The sequence below is a fragment of the Aotus nancymaae genome, unplaced genomic scaffold, assembly GCF_030222135.1.
Source record: "Aotus nancymaae isolate 86718 unplaced genomic scaffold, 86718_ANA_hifiasm-v0.15.2.pri h1tg000004l, whole genome shotgun sequence".
NCBI classification, from domain to species: domain Eukaryota; kingdom Metazoa; phylum Chordata; class Mammalia; order Primates; family Aotidae; genus Aotus; species Aotus nancymaae.
This window is the reverse complement of record NW_026988415.1, coordinates 58,228,969-58,241,367: the sequence shown is the minus strand read 5'-3', so window position 1 is coordinate 58,241,367 and position 12,399 is coordinate 58,228,969. Positions and strand designations below refer to the sequence as shown.

Sequence of the window (12,399 nt, the reverse complement as noted above, 5' to 3'; positions counted from 1 at the left end):
CATGTTCTTCACATGTACCCCAAAACCTAAAATGCAATAAAAAAAAAAAAAAAAAAAAAGAAAAACAAAAGCAGAGGAATTGTATCAACACTAGACCTGTCCTACAAGAAATGATAAAGTTTCTTCAATTAAAAATAAAAAAATCAATAGTGAACAATAAGAAATTATTTGAAGGTATAAAACTCACAGGTAAAAATAAATACTTTAAAAAAACACTGATGGTGAGACGCAGTGGTTCATGCCTGTAATTCCAGCACTTTGAGAGGCACAAGTTGGCTGATCACTTAAGGTCAGGAGTTTGAGAACAGCCTGGCCAACATGGTGAAATCTCATTTCTGGTAAAAATTAAAAAGTTAGCTGGGTGTGGTGGTGGGGGTCTGTAATCCCAGCTACTCGGGAAACTGAGGCAGGAGAATTGCTTGAACCCAGAAGACGAAAGTTGCAGTGAGCTGAGATCGCACCATTGCACTCCAGCCTGGGTGCCAAAAGTGAAACTTCATTTCAAAAACAAATGAGCAAACAAACAAAATAAAATACTGATAACTATAACACTGCAATTGTTGTGTGTAAACTACTCATATCTCAAGTAGAAAGACTTAAGATATAAACCAATAAAAATGATAACTACAGCAAATTTTCAGGGCATAGACTACACTAAGATACAAATAGACACAACAAAAACATAGGAAATGGGCATGAAGTTATATTGTACATTTTTTATTAGTTTTCTGCTTGCTTTTTTATGCAATATGATTTAAGTTGTCATCAGTTTAAAATAATAGGTTATAATATAACATTGCAAGCCTCATGGAAACCTCAAATCAAAAAACATACAACAAGTATACAAAAAGTAAAAAAAAAAAAAGAAATTAAAACATTGTATTAGCTCATTCTTATGCTGCTATGAAGAAATACCCAAGACTGAGTAATTTATAAAGGAAAGAGGTTTAATTGACTCAGAGTTCGACATGACTGGAGAGGCCTCAGGAAACTTACAATCATGGTAGAAGGCATCTCTTCACAGGGCAGCAGTAGAGAGAATAAGTACAAGCAGGAGAAATGCGAAACATTTATAAAACCATCAGATATCATGAGACTCACTCATTATCACAAGAACAGCATGGGCGAACCTCCCTCATGATTCAATTACCTCCACCTGTTCAAGCCCTTAACACATAGTGATTCTGAGGATTACAATTCAAGGTGAGATTTGTGTGGAGGCACAGAGTCAACCCGTATTCCATACCATCATAGAAAATCATCTTCACTAAAAGAAAGACGGGAAGGAAAAGAGGAAGAAAAGATCACAAAACAACCAGAAACAACACATCAAATGGCAGGACCATGCCATTACTTATCAATCATAACAAAGAATGTAAATGGACTAAACACTCTAATTAAATAGTATAGAGTGGCTTAACGGATAATGAAATAAGACCCACAATCTGTTGCCTACAAGAAACATACTTCACCTACAGAGACACACATAGACTAAAAAGAAGAAAAAAATTTTAAAAATGATATTCCAGACAAATGAAAACCAAAAAAGTTAGAAGTAGTTATACTTACATTAGACAAATATACTTTAAGGCAAAAATAATAAAAATGATAAAGGAGGTAATTTTATAATGATAAAGGGGTCAAATCAGCAAGGCGATAATACTTTCAAATATATATTCACATAATGCTGGAGAACTTAGATTCATAAAGTGAGTGTTATTAGAGGTAAAGAGAGAGATTCCAGTACAATAATAGCTGGAGACTTCAGCTCCCCACTTTTCATGTTGTACAGATCATCCAGACAGAAAAAAAATACTTAATTTGCACTATAGACTAAATGGAACTAATAAATATGTACAGACCATTTCATCCAACAACTGAAAAATACACATTCTTCCCCAAAGCACATGGATTATTCTCAAGAATAGACCATGTATTATCCATAAAACATCTTAAAAATTCAGAAAAAATAAACCATATTAAGCATCTTCTCTGAAGAAAATTAAATAAAACTATATATCAGTAATAAGAATTTTGGAAATGTTGTGAACACGTGGAAATTATACCATATGCTGCTGAATACCTGGTGTATTAATAAAGAAATTAGGAAGAAAACTTAAAAATGTCTTGAAGCAAATGATAGCAGAAATGCAACATACCAAACCCTATGGGGTACACTAAAGAGAGTATTAAGAGGAAAGGTTATCACTGCAAGTGCCTACATGAAAAATTTAAAAACTACAAATAAGCAAGCTAATCATGTATCTTAAAGAATCAGAAAAGAAGAGCAATCTAAACTCAACATTATTAGAAGAAAATAAGTAATAAAGATCAAGCAGAAATAAATGAAATTGAAATAAAGGAAACCATACAAAGACCAACAAAATAAAAAGTAAGTTTTTTGATAAGGTAAACAAAATCAACAAACCTTTAGCCAGACTAAGTTAACAAAAGAAAGAAGACAGAAATAAATTCAGAGGTAAAAAATTAGGCATTACAACTGATACTGCAGGCATTCAAAGGATTATTAGGGGCTACTATGAGCAACTATATGCCAGTAAATTGTAAAAACTAAAAAAAAATTAATAAATTTCTAATTATATACAGTCTACCAAATTTGAACCATGGATAAATTCAAAAGCTTAATAGACCAAAAATATTTCATGAGATTGAAGCCACAGTAAAATAACTCTCCCATTAAAGAAAATACTGGGACCCAATCTTTTCACTTCTAAATTATATCAAAACATTTAAAGAGGAGGTTATATCAATCACACTAAAACTAGTCCAATAATAACAAAGGAGGGAATGCTTCTAAACATATTCTATGTGGCAGATATTACCCTACACCAAAACCAAAGACACATAAAAATCATCCTACCTGTCAATATCGCTGTTGAACACTGATGCAAAATGGTTACCAAAATGCTAGCCAATTGAATTGAACAACATACTAAAAAGATAATTTTTCATGATCTCCATGATTATTTACGATAAGTGAGATTTATCCCTGGGATGCAACCATGGTTCAACCTATGCAAAACAGTCTATGTGATACATCATATCAACAGAATGAAGGAAAAAATCTGTATGATAATTTCAATTGATGCTGAAAACCATTAGATAATATTAAACATACTTTCATGACAAAAATTTGCCAAAATCTGGGTATAGAAGGTACATACCTTCACACAATAAAAGCTGTGTATGACAAAACCACAGCTGGTATAATACTGAAAGTCTTTCCTCTAAGAACTAGATATGACAAGGATGCCCACTTTCACCACTAATATTCAACACAGTATTTCAACACAGTATTTGAAGTCATAGCTACAACAATCAGAGAAGAGAAAGAGCATACAAATTGTAAAGGAAGAAGCAAGTTATCCTTGTTTGCAGACAATAGGATATTGTATTTAGAAAAAACTAAAGACTCCAGCAAAAAAAAAAAAAATATATATATATATATATGTATACATTAGAAGTGATGAACAAATATCATAATGTTGCTGGATACAAAATTAACATGCAAAAAATCAGGAGTATTTCTATATGCCAACACCAAACAATCTGAAAAAGTTATCAAGAAAGTAATTTCATTTACAATAGCTACAAATAAAATAAAATACCTAGGAATTAACTTACCAAAGGAGTGAAAGATCTCTACAGTGAATACTGTAAAACACTCTCAAAATAAAATTGAAGAAAACACCAAAAAAATGGAAAGTTATTCTACATTCATAGGAAGAATCAATATTGTTAAAATGTCTATACTACCCAAAACATTCTACATATGCAATTTTTACCAAATTACCAATAACATTCTTCACAGAAACTATTGTAAAATTAATATGGAATCACAAATGACCCAGAGTAGCTGAAGCTATCCTGAGCAAAAAGAACAACACTGGAAGAATCACATTACCTGGCTTCAAATTATAATGCAGAGCAATAGTAGGCAAAACAGCATGGTAATGGCATAAAAAAAGACACATGAATCAATGAAACAGAACAGAGAACCCAATAACAAAGTTATAAATCCACACTCAACTCATTTTCAACAAACATGCCAAGAATGTACATTGGGGAAAGGATAGTCACTTCAAAAAATTGTGCTGAGAAAACCGAACATTTACAGGCAGAAAAATGACACTAAAGTCCTATATCTCACCATATACAAATATTAAATCAAAATGAATTAAAGACTTAAATCTAAGACCTCAAACTATGAAACTACTGAAAAAAAAATTGGGGAAACTCTTTAAGATATTGAATTGAACAATAATTTCTTGAAAAATACCCCACAAGCACAGGCCACTAAAGCAAAAATGTGCAAATGGAAGCACATTAAGTTAAAAAGCACAGCAAAGAACAAAGTGAACAAAGTATAGAGACAACCCACAGAATGGGAGAAAATATCTACAAACTATTTACATGGCAAGGAATTAAAAACAAGAACATATAAAGAGCTAACAAAAATCTAGGAGTAATTATAATAATCTGTTTTAAAAGTGGTAAAAATATCTGAATAGACATTCCTCAACAGAAGACATACAAATGGCGAACAGGCATAGGAAGGTTCTCAGCATCATTGATCATCAGAGAAATGCAAAGCAAAACTACAATGAGATATCATCTTGCTCCAGTTAAAATGGCTAGTACATAAAAATAGGCAATAACAAATGTTGACAGAGATGTGGAGACAAGGGAATGCTTGTAAACTCTGGGGAATGTAAATTGCTTCAACCAATACGGAGAACAATCTAGAGATTCCTCAAAAAAACTAAAAATAGAGCTACCATGAGATCCAGCAATCCTACTGCTTGATATATAGCCAAAATAAACGAATTCGGTATATCAAGGAAATATCTGCACTCCCACATTTGTTACAGCACTGTCTACTGTAGCTGAGACTTGCAATCAGTCTAAGTGTCCATCAACAGATGAATGGATAAAGAAAACGTGGAACATATACACAATGGAGTGCTATTCAGCCATTAAAAAGGAATTAGATCCTGTCATTTGCAACAACATGAATGGAACTGGAAGTCATTATGTTATCTGAAATAAGCCAGGCAAAGAAAGACAAACTTAGCATATCCTCACTTATCTGTAGGAGCTAAAATTAAAACAATTGAACTCAGATAGATAGAGGGCAAAATGATTACTAGAGGTGAGGAATGACTACAGTCAACAATAATTTATTGTGCATTTTAAAATAACTAAAGGAGTATCATTGGATTGTTTGTAAAACACAGAAAAGATAAATGCTTGAGGTGATTGATACCACATTTATTCCCATGTGATTGTTATGCATTTTATGCCTGTATCAAAATATCTCATATACCCCATAAATATATACATCTACTATATACCCACATAATTTAAACATTACAATTTTTAAAATAAAGAGAAAAAGTGAACAAACTGAAAACGCCTTTCTGAACATTTTGCTTCTAAGATTAAAAGTAGATACAAGTTGTTCCACTTATCTACTTCAATTCCATGATAGAGGATTTCTCTAGTTATGAATCTAAAAGTAAGATTGATAAACTATTCTTAGTAACTGCATTTCAAGAAAACAAAACAAGCAAAAACAAAAAGCTACTATTTAGATACATTAATTTATATGGAATTGTTGACTAGACAAAATTTTCAATTAAAAAATTAACATCAAAAGCAACAATTACATTCTGAGATATAGTAGGGTGGTTAAGCACTTAGGCTTTGTAGTTAGGCTATAGGGTTTTCAATTTTGACTTCACAACTCATTAGCTGCATAACTTTAGGTAAGTTACTTAATGACTTCATAGGGTTGGGAACATTAAATGAATCAATTTATGTAAATGACTTGGAATAATGCCTGGTTCATAGTAAGCACTAACAAATCATCGTGTCTTTTGTTTTTGTAGTGATCTAAAACTATTCATTAATCTCTGTATACAAAACAATATGCAAATCCTAAGTGTACATCTCAATTTTTTTATAAAGTTAACATCCACAGATAATCAGAACCTGGGTCAATAAAGTAAGCATTTACAGCACTCAACGTTCACGTTAATGCTTCCAAAGGTAATACTTTTCTTGACTGCTAATGATACGCGAGTGCTGGGAAGGGGAGAGCATGATCCCTTTAAATGATACAGATGAGAAAGGGAAGCGCTGGGTAGTAAAGGCAGGTCCCTTGCTAGGGCTCCAACCTCAGCCCCAGGGACCTAGGTGAGGACAAGCATTTCCTGCCCAAATGTTGCATTTCCCAAGACCACGCTGGCCTACCACCTCTCCATCCTAGGCCTATGAAAACCTAAGACCCTAGCGGGCAGACACACAGGCAGACAGACATTGAGAGGAGCACACTGATGGAAGAGCACATTGGCAGAAGAAGACGCAAGAGACTGGTCCCCCTCAAGGACATGGAGAGAAGCACCCTGGCAGAAGATCACACTGACAGGCACCAGCACGGCATCGACCGGCCGGAAGAGGTGGAGTTTGGCTGGCGCAGTTGGAAAGCGGCCCAACTCCAGGGGAAAACCAGTTTCCTTCTGGCTCCCCCACTGGGTGGAGAGCTACAGAAATCCCTTTGTCCTTGTGATAATAAAGTGGATCCAATTGAGCTGGTTAACACAAACCGCCTATAGAGGACAAACAGAGCACCCTGTGCTTAACACACACCCACACTGCTGTGGGGTGGTCGGAGCCCCATAGTCTACCCATCTGTATGCTCCCCTAGAGGTTTGAGTAGCAGGGACACTGAAGAAGCAAGCCACACCCCCACAGCATACCCTGCGAGGGGGACAAGGGAACCTTTCCAGTTTCACTAGCAGTATAGATTAGTTATTTCTCTGTTGAAAATTTTTGCAAATAAATTATACAATATACTTGATCTGCGCAAAACTGTTTTTCTAAATCCCCCACCTTTATATGTGGGCTGATGCTCAATTATATTTATTCATTTATCACTGAGTTATCTATGTTTTACCAATAGAGTTGTAGAAGATCTTTATATATTATGAATGTGAGTTCTTTTACAGATGTATTTCTTGAAAATATCATTTCCCACACTAGAACTTGGTTTTATACTCTCCTAATGTCTAATGGTAAACATATATGTTTAATTTTAATAAAGTCCGCTTTCAACATGTAGATGTATATTGTTTTTATTTACGTTTAGTGTTTTAGTGTTTTTTGTGTCTTATTTTTAAAATATTTTCTCATTCTAAGTCCATACATGTATAAATGTTTTCTTCTGGATATTTTTCCTTTTATTCCTCACAGTGAGATCTATAATCGCTTTGCGCATGGTGTCAGATAGAAATCAGTATCCATTATTTGCATATTAATATCCAAGTGACTCAATAATAATTGGAGATTGTATTTTTTTCTTCATTGGACTTCAGGGTCCTGTGTGTCATAAAGCAAATATTTAAAAAACATCTAAAGTTTTCATTCTGTTTCATTGGTCTAACTGCATATCCATATTCTTAATTATTGTCACTATATATTATGTTCTGATAAATGATATGTATATTATATATATGTATACTAATCATCTGAATGTGAGATATCTTTGTGTAAGAAGATATAAACATATGGGTAGCAAAGAAGTTAAAAAAGATGATCAATACAATGTATGTGCAGACATAACAATACCATAAAATTGCTTAGCATTGTTCTCAGAAAGTGCTTGTGATTATGTTTTGCTTTATAATTTAAAGGTTAAAATTAAAGGAATTCAGCATTAAAATTATTTGTTTGCAGTTAAATTTTAACAGTCTGTCTTAGACAGAAATGTATTTTTTATTTAGAATATCATGAAACATTAATCACTCCAAAGCCTAAATCTACAAGATAAATAACAAGAGGGCAGATAAATTATATTTCATTTTAATACAAGCTATACAAGAGGTATTTAATAATTAAAGGTAAATATTTTTCAAATTTTATTTTGACAAGGGATAATTGTGCCAGAGTAAACTCCCAGCAATTTTTTTTCTGGATAGTACATAAGATAATAGTAAATCTGAGAATTATTGGAAGTTTAGATTCCATGAAATATGATAATTAATATTTAGTTTTGCTTCTAATCATTTTATTTTCTTTCCTTTTCATACTACCCTTATTTTTCTCATTTTATCATAGTTTTTCACGTATTTCTCATGTTTTTTATCTATATTTTACAGAACGCATAAGAAAATTAATTGCAGCAATATTTTTAGGAGCAAATGTTTGAAATAAACCAAATATCTCATCAACAGGGGTATGGATAAATACGCTACTCAATGTTTATGTTAAGTAAAATTCTACAGCTATTTATTTTGTTGGAGTGGTAAATATGTATTGATAGAGAAATACTGACATATTTACAGGTAAAAGGAAGAGACCAATAGTTTTTTTTAATAATCTAAGTTTGGGGAAAATAGGCATATTTATGTTTAGAAAAACACAAAGAAGGTTATACACCCAAATAGTTAAATTTGCTTCAGAGTTGCAAAATTGGAGAGAAAAAATATGAATCCATTAATTTTCACTTTTTAATATGTAATGTATATTAATTTCATTGACATGTCATCAAGAAGAATGGCTTCTGTTTAAATTATGTAATTCATATTATCAAAAATAAAGTCAGATTGTAGTCCTAAACAATATTTCCAAAGTGTACTTCAATGGCCATTGGAAGCCAATAGAATTAAAGTAAATAAATTTGAAGTCACTAATATATTAAAAGATCTGTCTATAATTATTTTTTATGCATATCTTCTTTGGAACAGATGCACAATTATTGCATTGAAATTTAATCTGCAAATTTGCTCTAAAATAATAAAAAAGGTAACAGAGAAACTGTTATGAAGTAGAGTATAAACTTCAAATAAAGACATACGGACGTTTTGAAAACTTTCTCCCTCTTTTCCAAAGTATCACATTAATATTGAGTACTACATAATATCACCCATAAAATTATTTCACCTGAACCTATCCAGTTAAAATATGCTTTAAATTTTATAATTTACAGTTGTTCCATAAATTGTTTCTTTTCTAGAGCTCAGAAGAGGAAGAAATATGAAATTGAAATTATGAAGTCAAACAAATTCTGAGTATCAATAAGAAATATTTTGGGTTTTGCATTTGTAACCATGTGCTCAAAAACAAACAAAAGGAAACAGAGGAACAAAAAAGTGCATACTGTTTGCTAGGGAAAACGTTAGAATATTTTTTCAGCTCTTCAGTTTATTGTTCTTTATCATTCTTAAATTGTCACTAGTTAAAAGGCCAGTTTTTAAGTCCAGATTCCCGAAGAAAATTAAAACCTGGTCAAAAATTAAAAATGATTCTTTTTCCACTTCTTCTATATAATCCACATTGATATACCAAAATTTTGTAAATTCTTAACCTGTAGATAATTAAATGCTCTTAGTATTAAAGAAAAATATTTTTTTCAGGGCAACTAACAAATACTTATTTTTATTCAGGGTGTTCTGTAACCCGATCGTTTTCTGAAAACTAGGCAGCCTTACACCTATGTCTTCTACACAAATTTCTCTGGACAGGCGTGGTGGCTCACACCTGTAATCCCAGCACGTTGTGAGGCCAAGGTGGGCGAATCACCCGAGATGGAGAGTTCAAGACCAGTCTGGCTAACAAGGTGGAACCCGTCTCTACTGAAAATACAAAAATTATCTGGGTGTGGTGGTGCGCACCTGTAATCCCAGCTACTCAGGAAGCTGAGGTGGCAGAATCCCTTGAATTTAGGAGGTGGAGGTTGCAGTGAGCCCAGGTCATGCCCCTGAACTCCAGCCTGGGCGACAGATACAAACTGCGTCTCAAAAAAAAAAAAAAAAAAAAAAAAATCTAAAGCTTTATGGACCATGCTTCTCTAAAATAAGCGGCCTCAGACATTAACCATTGTTTCTACGTGAGTACACTATCAGAAGCTGTGCTTCACTCAAAGTATCTAAGTATTAGGGGTTGCATATCTCATTACTTTTGCCTTATCTTTGTGTAATTCACAATTTTAGTAATAACTCCAAACTTTCTGAATCAGTTTTCAGTTAAATGATTCATTAATCCATTACAGAATGGGTTTTTTTGAGAAGTTGATGACTTTATGTGATGAAAGCTGCACTTTCTTCTTCAAAAAGGATGTGGTATATTAAAATATATCAAACATAGCTCTACAAAGTATTATCTCAATATCCTTCGATCTACAATGCTAAATATTAAAGGACAGCCCACTTTACCTACCGACCTCTTTCTTGCTGTCTGGAATGTTGACAGTGGGCCAAACAGACACAAGTGTCATTTCTTACTAGTTTTCTGCATCACCTCCTATCTGCCTGCACACCCATTACTAACTTGCCAATTCAGCTTCTTGGCACTTGTGGCAGTATATGTAGCAACCAACATGTTCATAGTCTTTGATTTTTTGCAATGACCATCCATTGTACTTCACTTTATTAAAATGACATAGTGCCAAAGCTGCAGAGGCATTTTAAAACAGGTATTTATAATTACTTCCAGCCACAAAAAGGTCTAAATTATGCTATATTTTTACTAAATTTCTGTATGTGCTATAAGGGTCCAATTTCATAATCTTGCATGAAGGTATTCAGTTGTTTCAAGGCCATTTATTAAGGAGACTATCCTTTCTTCATTGATTGTTCTTTCACTTTTGTCAAAGATCAGCTGACTGTGAATGTGTAGATTTATTTCTGAGCTCTCTATTCTGTTCCATTTGTCTATGTCTGTTGTGCCAGTACTAAACTGTTTTGACAAATGTACCTTTTAAATATGTTTTGAAATTGGGAAGTGTGATGCCTCTTGCTGTATTTTTCTTGTTTAAGATTACTTTGGCTATTTGGGGTCTTTCTGATTCCTTGTGAATTTTAATATTATTTTTTATGTTTGTAAAAAGAATACCACTGGGATTTTGATAGGAATTAAAGTAAATCTGTGATAACTTTGAATGGTATGAACATTTTAACAATATTAGTTCTTCAAATCAATAAACATGGAACATCTTTGCATTTATCTGTGGCTTCTTTAATTTTGTACGTAATTGTTTTATAATTTTCAGTGTACAAATCTTTCACTTCTTTAAGTTTATTCCTAAGTGTATTTTGCTATTTTAAATGGTATTGTTTTGTTAATTTTTTCCTCAGATAGTTCATTACTATTGTATAGAAACCACTGATTATTGTATTTTGATGACATCTTTGCATGAATTAAAGACTTACACTTAAGAGGTGAAATCATAAAACTACTAGAGAAAAACATAGGAAGAAATATTCTTGACACTGGTCTTGACAATGATTAAACATAGCATCAAATGCATAGACAACAAAAGCAACGAAAAAATAGACTGGTGATACTATATCAAAATAAAATGCTTCAGCACAACAAAGGAAACAATCAGCAAAGTGAAAAGACAACCTATAAAATGGAATAAAATATGTGCTAACCAATATTTGATAAGGGATTGATATCCAAAATATATAAGGAACTCATAAACTCAACAGCAAAAAAAAAAAAAAATGGTGTTCAACATCTCTAATTCTCACAAAACTGCAAATCAAAACCACAATGAGATATTACCTCATGCCTGTTAGAATGGCTACTATCAAGAAGCAAAATATAAAAAGTGATGGTCAAGGTGTGGAGAAAAGGAAACGTTTCTATGCTGTTGTTGTCAAAGTTTGTGCAGCTGTTACAGAAAACAGTCTGGAGGTTCCTTAAAAAGTAAAAAATACAGCTACCTACAATATGATCTAGCAATCTTACTTATGTATATATACCCACAATTACTGAAATCAGGATCTGGAAGAGACATTAACACTCTCACACTCGTTGCAGCTTTATTCACAATAGCTGAGGTATGTAAACAATCTGTCAATCAATAGATGAATTGATGTTTTTAAATGTGATATATATAAAACATTGGTTAATGATGTAATGTTATGTAATAGCTGAATCCAAAGTTGAGGTGAGTTCTAAAATTACACCAAGACCTTGGGGGAAAAAAAGAAATGTAAAATAAATAAATAAATAAATAAATAAATAAAGTGCTATATATGCAACATAAATCTGTGGTCTGGCATGGCAGCTCACACCTGTAATCCCAACACTTTGGGAAGCCAAAGTGGGTGGATCACATCAGGTCAGGAGGTCTAGACCAGCCTGACTAATATGGTGAAACCCCGTCTCTACAAAAACTACAAAAATTATCTGGGCGTGCTGGCATGCACCTGTAACCCCAGCTACTCGGGAGGCTGAGACAGGAGAATCACTTGAACCTAGGAGGCGGAGGTTGCAGTTAGCTGAGATCTCGCCACTGCACTCCAGCCTGGGTGACATAGCAAGACTCTGTCTAAAATAAAACAATAATAAATAAATAATCCTGTAAGT

General features: G+C 33.0%; 1 non-coding gene across 1 annotated transcript; it reads left to right on the top strand.

Moving 5' to 3' along the window:
- Nucleotides 1-11,933: 11,933 nt before the first annotated feature.
- On the top strand, nt 11,934-12,005 carry LOC135269373 (small nucleolar RNA SNORD45). The gene has a single exon (XR_010337663.1). It is a non-coding gene; the product is annotated as a small nucleolar RNA SNORD45 (small nucleolar RNA).
- Nucleotides 12,006-12,399: the final 394 nt, after the last annotated feature.